The following is a 13,559-nucleotide window of genomic DNA, read 5'->3' on the forward strand; positions in this document are numbered from 1 at the left end:
AACGGCAGAGCACAAACTCATTAACCGTGAAACTAAATTATTCAGACGAATGAGAATAACAAGTGTAGATAAGAGAGCTCTTGAAGTGCTTTGTGTTGACTTTAGGTCGACATGTACAACCCCACCAAAGCAAGATATGCGATGTTGGTAAAATGAAAACCTCGGGGTATGTTCATGTTACGTGTTTGCTGTGCTGAATTTAATGTCTGGTCTTGACTATCTGTCTTACTTTGCTGTCAACATAGTGTTCCTACATGACAATCAGAGTGGAAAAAGATGACATTTTGTCATACTAGGTGCCAAAAGATCCACGTCCATCAACAGAGGTTCAAAAATAGACATATTCAAAACCAAAAAAAAGTAAACAAACATTAAGTGGAAGCAACTTCCTGATTGGCAGTGTTTTAATCCAAATACCATAAATACTAAATACTTAAACAGGAGCTCAGTAGAGAAATGCATGCATTATGTTGAAAACACACAAGGCCAAATGATAGAAAGTGTATCCAAGAGCACCAGCATTTCAGTATTTTAATAAGATTTATCACGAGGACTAGTCCATACAACTTAATAACATCTACTGGTAAGCACACAGACATGAAGCCTTTTCCTCAATATCATTTTCACTTGTGCTCAGTTGCTTTCGACATGATGGGGTATGATTTCTGTTTAATGGGCATTTTCTTTTCAGCACCTCGTTGGCTTTTTAGAGATGGTCTTAAACTTGAGTCAGTGAGCTGTTGAAAATAAACAACCCAGGCTTTAGCAGTAGGAAATCAGCCTTTTATCTTCTTATTTTTTTATTTTGCTTAGGAAGTCTGCCCACTGAGTGAAATGACCCTGAAATATCTAAGTGAAATCTCTAAGAGCTGGCTGAAAACTCAAAATGCAAAGGAGAGGTCATTCAATGCTTTCTTTATCATCTCCTTTAGCACTAGATATACATTGGATACACCCAGCAATCCTTTAGGACAACAAAGCATCTAATTCTATATTTAATTTCTTGTAGCAGCAGCTGTCAAAGTGGGGTGATGTCAATAAGGCACACAAGTCATGCACATGACCTGTGGAAACTTAATGTTTCCATACACTAAACTATAAATATGTTGTTAAACCCACAGTCAAACCATGGTGGTTAGTGCTCTATAAATAAAATGATCACAGTGCATGCACAGATGTGAACTACATGAACTAATACCTACCCCCACACATTAATCTAACCTTTAAGGCGAGAATAAGAAACATTACAAAACACATACGCAATAAAAACTCTGTAATGTCATAGATGTTGGTCCCTACTACCCAAAAGCTTTATGCCAGCTATGCTGTCACAATAAGGCCAGTGTATTTTTCATTTACCTCTGGTTAAACATTGTGTACACACTACTTTGGGGCCACTACCGAAACCTTTTAATCTGTTTTGACCAAATTTGTCTGGTGGTTCTTTTTTATGTCCCGCTGACAAGAGAAAGTCTTGGTATTGTCTTTGTCTTCTAAGCTTAAAATAACTTCCTGTTAAGTGTTGGCTACAGAGTGGCTGACATCCTTATAAGAACTTTGTTTGGAACATCAGCAGAGACCAGCTTCAACATATTATTACTTAACCTAGTGTAGCTGGATTCCCTTAGCACCTTGGGTATCTTTCCATATGACCTCACAAATTCTCCCTCACAAATTTACTTGACATCATGACATTTTCCACTAAATTCAAGAAAAGGTGTTTCAGAAAACACACACAATTTATTCTTTTTGATTATTTAACTGTAGTCAAGCAAAGAAGAATGGCTAATTTAATCAAACAAAGCAGGGCTGAAGCTTGAGGTGGTTAGTCAAAGTGATATGATCAAGCTCCTCCTCACTTGAGACTTTACTCCGAGTATCTGCTGTCAGGTTCATCAAATTTAGATCATTGACTGATTTCTTGACTTAGACAATACTGCATGCACTAAGGCTGCACATTTCCTTTTTCACACTTTTAAATCAGAGGACAGTCAGTACACAGAAATCACAGCTACCACAAACACTTTCATGTAAACTTGCAATTGCTAGTCTGCAAGACTTCAGTTTCAGTAAAATGGCGGGGAGGAGCTTTAGTCACAGACTGGCAGGAAATTGCATCTGCATTTACATCTATGGAAAACTTGGGTAAATATGTTTGGGTAAATATTGCCAACAGCGAATATCTGATGACTATGCAGCAAGTACCAAAAAACAACGGACCAACTCTTTCTCAGTTGGCTGAAAATTCCAATGCAGGGCACAATCATACTGTCAGTAACAACAGTCGAATAACAATTACATACAGAGGGATTTCAAGATGAGGGTTGAAGGGCTTAACCCTCTCATTACACAAGTGTGTTTAGTGTTGCAAAAACCATAGGCATGAGAATGGTTTATAGAGAACAGGAAAAAAGTGATGAGTCACTCATCATAATGTAGACGTGTGGGCTAACCCTCATTACCTTTAATCCTGTTATGAAACATTTTATCCAAATGGGAGTGGTCTCTTCCAAGATAACAATGCCTCACAGAGAGCACGAGGTCTCACTGAATATTCAATAGGTGACAAAATGATGTGATTGACATGCTATGACCATCATGGTCACCAGATCTCAACCTGGTTTACTACTTAAGGGAGAATCTGGACCCTCATTTTAAGATATCACAATCATCATTCTGGAAGAACACTCCTGCAGCAGAGCCTCATGGACTTTGGACTTTCTTAGTTTGACACATCAAGTGAGGTGCCTGTAAGGACGGAGCAGTAGTTGGAAGCCATCCACAAAACACCAATCCACAAATTCTACACAGGAATGCCTGAGATCACTAATTTCAGATCACTAATAATGAACATTGTGTATTGTGTTTTAAAGATAAAAATCAAGGTTTCAGGTTGAAACTGAGAAAACTTTAGAAAAAAGCACAAGAGAAAAGGTGCACAAGTAAGAATGCAAAATTATAAGGTCTTACTATATATATATTTTTTTTTAAAAATCAGGTGTAGTATGTATGTAGTATGTAGAGACAGTGCTGAAGCGCTTTGCACCGACTGTGAAATGTTAAAGTATTATTTTGAATAGCCGATATGTGATCTTTCCCCCATCAATCAATATTAAGGTTTTCCTCCTCGACCCAGAATGTAAACTGAAAAAGGAGCTGAAATCTGCGAGCTAAAATAAGCTTGTTTTATTAACTTAAATACTGACTGACAAATGAGGGAGAAGGAAGAGATGTGAAAGGAACATGGCCTCGGGCTAAAGAGCAGAAAGTCCCTGAATAACACTGCTCTCTGTGTCTGTGTGTGTGCAGCAGAAAAGATAAAGACACTACTTTTTTCCCTAGAGTCTTTTGTCGACTGTTTATTACATGCATTCCTGCACGGGCAGCTCACCAGGCAGGATTCCAACAAATTCTTAGTGAAAAGTGAAATACCCATCTGCACACAGTGCATTCAGTCAAGTTAATGGTATCTACTCGCAAATTCTCTGGACCTTTCAGGCTTTTATACTAGTTTATTCCACGAGGAATCTTCTATTAACCTACTACACTGAGGATGACTGAACAATAGAAATCAGTAATGAAGCAACAACAGCACCACAGTGAACACTGGCATAACCGCTCCTACAGAGTGTCAAAAGTCCAACTATGAGAAGACAGCAGGCCACTGGTGAATGACTAATACACTGCACTACTGTTTGTACCATAGACAGTTGTGGTGTTGCTATGTGAATGTCCAACTAGAGAAAGGCCGAGGACAACCATTAACCTCAAATAACTGCCTGCCTCTCTTCCAGCAGCTGCCTAACAGGGGCCGAGTCAACAAGCGAGGCTTCAAATGGCATTGTCACTCTAACATGGTGGCTACCCACAATCAATGCTGCACTGATCTGTCCCTCAGAGACACAAGTGTCATGTGCAAAAAATGACAAGAATCAAGAGTAAGCAATAATTTGGACCCAATTTGCTCTCAATCAGAGAACTGGTTTTGACAGCGTGGAATCTATTGCTGTCAAATTATCTGCAGCACACTATGTAAAAATCACATTTTAAGTCAGGAATGGGCAATCAATTCACCCAAAGGGCCAAATGAGAAACTGGGACCAACAGGCTACACTAAGTTCTGCTTAATATTAATTGTATCTCTTATAAGCTTATTGGCGTGGCCCTCCACAACAGTCCCAGTTTTTCATGTGGCTCCTTGGAAAAATTAATAGGCTGCCTCTGTTTTAAAGGGCACTTTAACTTTGTACTTGAAGCATAAAGACTCACAACGCAACTGCTCATAAAAACACACACACACACACACAGAAACGTAGGCAGTAACATCTGACAGTAAGGCCTAAGGTGCACACTCTATCACCACCAATGTTTGCAGTGCTGGAAATCGTATGCGAGGTAAGAAATGCATTCTATGCTGCATTTCTGTAATGGGAAAATAGCCACATTAAATCGTTTTCTTTGACTTGTGTACTACACAATACCCATAATAGGTTATAGCTAACGAGTGGTCCCACTTTTCACTGTGTATTAACCTTAAACAATATTGTTTAATATAGTTTTTAATATTTGGAGCTACAGTGCATCTTCCATGCTGGACCATGTGACAGAGGTCTAGACCAGCTTTCCTTTAGAACACGAGTTTAAATACATTCGCCTTATTTGGACATTTGACATTCTTGTTTACACATTTGCTGCCACCGTGACCACTTGGTCATCCATTAAAGGAAATGTGTTTCCGCCTCCAAAAATGCAACTCAGCTATGTCGGATTTCAAACGCACCATCACTTAGAAAAGTATAAGAGTTGAGGTTTGCTTGCTTTGTCCTCGTGTTGTCACCAATGCAAATGATTCTCCTTCAATTCTCCGTCTACCTCTCCTATTCCCCATGCCTGTTTGTTCTCCCTTTTCCCCAGCATCATCAATTTTCTTTCATAGCGGCTGCCAAATTAAAATGCAAAGCAAACAGGCTTTCTCCAGCAGATTACTGTATGTTACAAGTAAAAGCTAAACCAACCAATCACACAATATGTAGACCATACCATGTGTGCTCTTTTTTAGCTGCAGTATATTTAGTCCAATATATTCACACGGTGGAGCATCCTAATATTTCATTTCACTACTAATAACACTAAAGCTGAATTTATGCTTCTCTGGCGAGTTGTTTCTCTGCTCCTTTTTGTAGATGCCTACGGCGTGGGAAGTGATTTATGGTTCAGCGTAGGATTTAACCCGTTGGCTGTCGTGGCATTGCTACCTCACTAGATGGATGTGTTGTACATTTTTGTGCCATGCTGTGTATTTATTTCCCAACCAAGTAATATAATTTACCTTCATGTATTTGCTATGCTGTGCTTACGTGATTAAAAAAAAAAAGAAGCAAATATGTCCATGTTGTTTACATTCTCAAAGAAATAGAAAATGATGGTGAAGACTAAGCTGTTCCATTACTCCCATGAACCCTTTACAGCCTGTGTTAACCTCACACTGCTACATCTTAATACAAAGGCATAAATCTGCCCTAAGCAGCTGAGTGAAACATTACACACCCATATTTTTTTGCAAACCAGTCAGGACAGTTCAAACCACTAATGTTAAAGCCACAAGAGCTACTACTTGCGAGACTATGCGCGAGTGCTGCTCCATTTGCGTGTTTTTGATTAACTGCTTTCTCTGCCCACAATCTCGACCTTAAATAGGATCTCTACTCTTGAGAGTAACCGGGTTTCTCCACTGATCTTCCTTGATCGTTTGTGAAATCGCATAACACAGTTTTATCGGGGTAAGACCTACATTTGCTGTCCAAATAAGTGAATTTGTTCCAGCGTCTTGTCAGATTAATTGGAAAAATGAACAGGGACAGATAATAATGACTTCCTGCAGGCTGATTAGATTTAAATTTCCTGATTTCTAGCATTAGTATTTTAATTCATTTGCATTTTGTGGTGCTTTCCGTCAGATTTTTTGGTTACACAAAGTAATCTGGTGATTATCTTTTTGATAAACTTATTATCAGCCAATGAGTCTCATTATAAATTTCCCATAGCACAGAATAATGTTGCTAACCAACACAATGTTGCAGATCTGATTTCCACTTTGTTTTTGTTTGATGTTTGTTCATTGTGTTGTTCATTACTTGATTTGTGTTTTGATTATTATCATAGACCTAAGCATATTTTGCCAACAGCACACAACAGCCCCAATCTGGTTGGCCTAGGTAGAAAAAGGACATAAGAATCAGTGTGCCAGTTAACAAAAACTGCCAGCAGATTACACAAAATAGTTGGAAGTGATCCAAATGTGGTCGCCCAGGGTAACCAAACAACTAGTACTGTTGAAGCCTGAGGCCCCAAATAAGATTCCCTGTAACTACATGCCAAAGCTGACTGTTGTATAGAAGATTGGTTAATTTCATTGGGATTTTTTTGTAAAGCCCATCTGATACTGGATTTTTGGAACCAATGCTGGTACTGACTTTTATGCTACAGTGACACTAGATAAAACAGTGGAGGGAGACTGTAGCACCAAAAAATAAAAATGACTGCGTCTCTGTGCAATGAACTGCTTCAAAGATGGAGACTAGGTTTGTAACCACCATTCAAAGCGACTTTGGTGTGTCAAGATGGTGATAAAACGGCAATGAAACAGAGCCAGTTTGTTATCAGTTTGTGATTAAATTGGGTCAAGCTGGCAATTACATGAAATCTCTTTACAATAATATAGTGATTCACTGTAAGAAATCTGTAACAATCGCAAATCTGTTGCTGTTTACATACACAAAAATTCACATTAAACAAAGTCCAGTCAAGACTGGAAATTCCCCCTGAATAATGATGTAGTTATGGCAGGGCGGGGCTTAACTACAAAATGATAGATGTTTGGCAACCTTGCTTTTATATGAGAATATAACCAGAATACAACCACTTCGCAACTAGATGACAACCAGTTGAGCGCCGTCTCCTATTGCAAAACAATGCATCACAGATAAGCAACTCATCGGCACAGACTGACTCAGATCAATTGCGAATTTTTGGCAATTGATTTGTGTCTATAAATTGGACAGCATTTATTCCCAAACCTCTGCTAATCTGTCTCACAGTGATTGCAGTCAGTCTGAATCAGACCACAAATTTTTGTGAACAGGTTCCCTCCCCAAAGGCGACCCTGGCAGAAAGTGGTCGCCACAAGTACTTGAAATCCGTCGCCAGTAGCAAACCAGGTCAATGGATTCACTAAGATTTTGGACTCCACTGACCAAGAAGCCAGCTTTCTTAATTTTTTATTCTAGTGTTACTGAGCCATTAGACAACAAAGGTTTTCAACAGTGATATCGGTCAATTAGCACAAGAAAGCTCTTTTTAAATTTTTAACTACTACATTAAACTTTTCTAGTCAACAAGCTGTCTAATGATACACGTTTCTAAATTAACTCAACATCTTTTTGTATTAAATTCTATCAAAGAAAAAACAATTCATATCAACACATTAAACATTTACACCAACACCAATAAATCTGCAATACATCCATTTCCAGTTTGTTCTATCCGATAACACAAGTGTAAAGCACATCTCAAATCACTGTACAATTTAAAGCAAAAATAAAAACCTGGCCTATTACTGTTGCTCGAAGATCCAGCACTAAATTCTTCAGTGATGTCTTCACTACTGAACAGCTGAAAATACATAATGCCTACTAAACTAGCCCCATGATATATTGAGCCCTGCAAAAATCAAACAACTACAGCCTTTAATCCCAGTTAATTCTTTATCCATGCACAGTAAAAAGGAACTGGACATGATCACCGTGCACCTCGAACGACAACCCTTTGGTGGGCTTTAAACCGAAGCCGCTTTGATGGGAATGCGTTTCAAACTAAAACAACATTAAAATTCTATACATCTGTTTTCATGCATGCCCGGGCAGAGGGATGAAACAGGATAGTAGATCTCTGTTAACATTCGCACAGTTTTAGACTGACGAAGGAAATGGTGCTCTTTGAAAGTGGTTGCCGTTCCAATTGATCATCCGTGTTTTTCACATTAGACTGCAGCAATTGTGGATGTTCTCTCATTTACTCATCAATATAACAAGCAAGGCTGGTGTCATCTGAGAGCGACAACAGTTTCTCTTTGATTCTACAGATGACAGTGGATTCTGCTGTATGATTAGGGCAACAGGGATAGAGCCTCCCACTCACTGCCACCACGCTACACTATTGATGTGCTCTGAGGAATTCCCGCGCATCACTTCAAAGACCTTTCTTGCTCTACACTAAGCTCAACTCAAAAACATATCTTCATAAAAGACCGTGACATTCCTACAGCTAAAAGCGAGCTTATATCTGGGAAAGACATAATTGCTTCGCGTCAAAAAATGGATACGCTGTATGTTCTGTAGAGCAACTTAGAAAAAAATAATATTATATTGTAGCATTTTCTTTACTATCTTATTCAACCATTAATAGATGTGCATGTAGCAGCGAAAAGATAACCACTGTCAGGAACAAGTGATGCACCACTGATTAATGAGGTCACACTGCTTATGAATGGAGGAGTGAAGGCAGCACTAAATGCAATGGTGTGGTAAAAAACCCCAAAGGTTTTGTAATAACAGAAACACAACTATCCTTTTGAATCGACCCCCATAATTGCTGTGGCTTTCCTTTCTACAATCACACGGGACGATACGTCAAACCAAAAGCAAATGAGACAGCATTTCTGCAGCACTCAAGTCTGTGCTGCGCCACAAAAGCTGACAATATCTTTATAGCCTGTGTGGGGGAGACTTGAGTGTAACCTGGGCTCACATCCCAGGAAAAGATGGATCACTGGTTTCTGGCAAAACAGCAGCTGTGCAACAAGCATTCAAAGTGCCCCCCCTCCCCCGCTATAATGGGCAATTCACAAGTGAGAAATCCAATCAAAGCTGCAAAACGTGAAGCAGAGCTGCATATTCTGATACAACATTACAGCCCCCACGACAACCGTCACATCCTCAACTTTGTCAACAAAATGGTAGCCTCAGGAAATACAGACGGCGGCAACATCCACACAATCACTTTTCATATATAAAATCTATTTTGGGGGCCAGCTGAGGTACATTTTCCCCCCACTACAAGCTTCCCTAGCCCACCCACACAATGGATGGCTCAATAAATATTGCCATCTATTCTGACTATCAGTTTCCATTATCCTGCATTTATTATGCTTGAACAAGCAAATAAAAAAATAAACAAAAAAAAAAAAAAAAAACCCACCATTTTAATAATTGCATTACATAATTACGCATTTCAGTAATATTTCGCAGTTTTCAGGTGTATCGCAGCTTTTAAGCCTTGCGGCGGGCTGTTACATTATAATCTCGACAGTCATGTTCATATCGAAAGATGATGGAAATTACATAATCACGTCTGAACCGTCCGCCCACCTGTCTTTCCACAAGCTACGAAAACAACACAGGACACTCCACGGAGCACTTGATTGATTACAGGAACTGTTTAATCAAAGTCTGAACTTACTGCAGACCTAGTCAGCTGTTACAAGCAGATACAGCATAGTCAAAATTCACAGGTAGCCAAGTGTGCAACACACAGCGGCACAGGCTAAAAATATAAACAATCAACCGTTTTCTTAAGTTGTTGTCCCCCCAAAAAAAGGATTTAAATATGCCATCAGAATATATTGGGTTACCAAAGCCTATGCTACTTTCTCTTCACGCTAGAAGTGTGAAATTAAGTCCCAGGTGTCTCTCTCACTCCTTTTCAACTGTGTGCACATGCAAAGGAAATAGTGAAAGCTGCACCTCTGCAGGTTAGCTGTTCCAATGGAACACAGTATGCACTATGGTAGGTAGGTAAGTAGCTATTTTAACCAAGTGCTATATTGCATTAACAATTACGGACTACAATTTGGAGGTCAGGTCATGTAGGTAATGCTGTTTTTCTGAAGGCACTCAAGCGTTCCATGTTAGAGCTTCCCTGCAGTGCTTCAATAAGCCCATCCCCCCCATCACTCAGAGTGGATCGCTTCAAAAGAATCTTAACCTTGGAGAAACGCTGCATGTATGTTTTAAAGTACAAAGATTTTCATCTAATCACAACCAGCCTATTAACACTAACTGCATTAAAGCACTCGCCACTTCACAAAGGGAACTGTGGAATGCATATGCGTCTCATTCCTCATGATCCATTTCATTGCTAATGTAAAACCCAGGAGTATAATTGAATATGTGGATATGTGCGCACCTGTAAAAAAGGCTTAATTCAAGTGGTTTGAAAATAAAAGGCACCATAAGCCTTCGAATGACCAGCTACCTTCGAGGATATAAGTTAAATCCTTTCTGAGTTTGCTATCAGCTGGTGTGTGGCCACGACATGACGGCAGCCTTACAAAGCCAACATAATCCCCTTGTCGTGGACTAATCTAATGCCCTGGACCTCAAAACAAACACTTTTTAATGCTCTTCTTGCACAGTGTTTCTTTGGTATATAGTCTGAGGCACAACAGATTTTAAAAAGGTGAAAGACTGGTCACAGTTAACGCAAAACAAATCTGAGCCAAAGTCCAGTGCCATCATGTACATTAGTCACTTTTACAGTCAGTTGCTGTCCTTTAAAAACATTACATACCAGCAGCTGAGTTATCAAGGACATCAGACTGTTGAATAAGGAAATGGGAATTTCCTCAAGTGGCGTTGCTCTCGTGTTCAGTCACTTCACAAGCTATGGTCTGTCAGACTGTATAAAATCTATCTGCCATGCTATAACAAGGATCCTAACACCCTTACAATGATTAAAACAAATTACTACTAAAAAAAAAAAAAAAGTTAATCAGATGGAGAGGAACTGCCTTTGAAAAGGTACTGAGCTGGAAAGAAAGCTATGCCAGCTCTATGCCTTACAGTGAAATTGCTCAATTTTGTCCACCAAAAGAAAAAATAGCAAAGGACATGTTTGCTCTGTGGAAACATTGCTATTATTAAAAGGGACACCAGTGCTTTCACATGTATGAATTCAATTTCAGGGCAAATCCTCTGGGCTTAACACTGTTATATTACCGTCTTTTGTATTGATTTCAATGTGACAAAGACATGAGAAGAATGAGTAATAAACCTCTAAGTAAAACAAAGTGTTCAAAAAGAAATCAATACAAAACAAGTCGGTAATAATACGCAGTGACCAAACACTCTTTCAGCATGCGTAAAAGACCTCAATCATTTATTGGAACCACTAGCAAATTAATGTTAGTCTGGTTAAGGTGATCCTTTTGCTGCCCGCTCTGATATAGGTTATTTGGCTAGCTGTACTGAAAATAATATGAACCGTCACAAAACCTCAGAACGAATGCATTTTATGCTGCCTTGGGTCACGTGCGTGACTTTCTATTGACTTGACATTATTTCACATAAGTCACTTGAAATCATTAAGTCACGTCAGGCCTTAATAACTGCATACCAAGTCTTAAATGAGGAACTCGTACACCTCTATGCCAAAAAGCTGGTATGAGAAAACCACAGGTCTGCTGCAGACTGGCCTGGACTCAAACAACTTCCAATGTTCCACATTGCCGAATAGGGAACAAACGCTTCATGCACATTATTCCAAAGTAGCTTAATATTAGAATGCAGAAAAGTGTCTTCAAATGGTGTCCAGAGTTTTCGCGAGACAATGTATCCAACCTGATTTAATAGTAAATGAAGCATTAGCCAGGAATGCCTGAGGCTCTTGAGAAACCAGTGACATGTTTAATGATTGACTATTCAGTTACTGTCAACTGTAGTAGATTTGTGTAAACAAATACATTTTATTAACAAAAGAACCACTCATTCCACTCATTTGCATTGGTTTCACCTCATTTACGGCTTGGGTGGATGGTACAGTCGATGGCTCAGACAGTATTTCACTCTTAAAGCAAGAAGATAGTTACTTCTATCACTAAATTTAAATTGTTAAGGCTTCATGGTGGACAAATTGTAGTTTGTTTCATTTCTGTACTTCAATCTCATAACCTATTATTGGAAAATGACATCAGCTTCACCTACTTATCCATCTACCTCGAGTACTCTGTAATAATATCTGAAGGTTCTGCAACCGCTTGCAAATATCTCATTGCGAGATCATCCACCCACGCCAGATATCCTTACACTTAGGCATGCCACATGGAAGACCTTGCGTGTTGTATTGTAAGCACTTAGAGGTTGTTCTTGCAAAAACAGAAATGTGCAACAAAAATGACAAATGTCCTCAACAAATCATATTTAATTGACTGCCAGCACTAGGCCAGTACACATTAAGCAGGATTGTGCAAAGCCTGTGACACGTTTATGTTGCAAGCTTGCACAACAATTAAAACCATGTCTCACTTTTTCCCCAATGAACCCATGCTGTTTTAAAAAAAAAATTCTGCACACTGGAGCGTTTTTGATATATATATATATATATATATATATATATATATATATATATATAGATAGATAGATAGATAGATAGATAGATAGATAGATAGATAGATAGATAGATAGATAGATAGATAGATAGATAGATAGATAGATAGATAGATAGATAGATAGATAGATTTAACACTACTGCAGTCTTGTATCTTGACTAATGAATATGTTGAACACTTTAACCTGCAGCTAAGTACTAGACTGAGACTACTTTGCTAGTCTTTAATGTGGTCCTGTTACAGTCCATGGAGCAGCACAGACCATGGGGTAGAGCACAGGGTTAGCCCACAGTGGTCTTGTTAAAACGGAAATCTTGTGCTTGAGCTGAAGGACTCAATTCACTGAGATGGGACACCCCCAAGAACATGAGCTGACAAAACGTGACTTGTTTAGTTTTTTTTTTGTTTGTTTGTTTGTTTGTTTGTTTGTTTTGGGGGGGGGGGGGGTCCCATGGAAGTCCTAACCATAGCTACATATTAACATGATCCACCATTTTGTAAATTTTTTAGCTGAGCTTTAGCTTTAATACAGAGCACTTTGTCTGAAGCCACAACCTGTAACAAGAGTTGTAGCACTTGTTTACACTGCTCTGCGTGTGTGTGTGTTAACACTAGTAGACGTGCGGTTTCAAACAGATTCACACAGATCCTCACACTCTGCTAAATCATCACTAGTAACACGTTAAAAGATCAGGCTTTCATTTTCATGTCTTCTTAAGTGCCCCTCGCAATTCGCTAACGAGACCCCCTGGGAGTCCCCGGTACCCAGATTGGGAAACACTGTGGTCACTTCACTGGCGGAATTTGCAGCTTCAAATCTGCCCAGATCCTTATTTTATTTCCAAACATGGAAGGGGGGGGGGGGGGGTCGTTTAAAAACAAAAACTATTAGTGAAGTCAGCCAAGTGTATTCTGGGGCTAATAAATATTGCAGTCCCCGAGGGTAACTGTCACGACCCGTGAGCTCAACTTAAAGAATCTGTTAGCAGTGCTTTAACGGTTATGGTACAAGCTTCACTTTCACACGTTAGCCGAAGTTCAAGAAGCAGATAGAGCTAACTTAGCTCGGTGTAATGAGCTAATCTAAGTGTAACGTTAGCTCTCTGGCAGACTGAAA

At 39.2% G+C, this 13,559-nt stretch overlaps 1 protein-coding gene across 4 annotated transcripts in view; it reads right to left on the reverse strand.

Moving 5' to 3' along the window:
• znf609b (zinc finger protein 609b) overlaps positions 1–13,559 on the reverse strand; it is an 81,629-nt gene that overhangs the window by 67,432 nt on the left and 638 nt on the right. The gene's annotated exons all lie outside the window — the stretch shown is intronic.

Source organism: Neolamprologus multifasciatus, chromosome 1 (assembly GCF_963576455.1).
Source record: "Neolamprologus multifasciatus chromosome 1, fNeoMul1.2, whole genome shotgun sequence".
Classification (NCBI taxonomy): Eukaryota; Metazoa; Chordata; class Actinopteri; order Cichliformes; family Cichlidae; genus Neolamprologus; species Neolamprologus multifasciatus.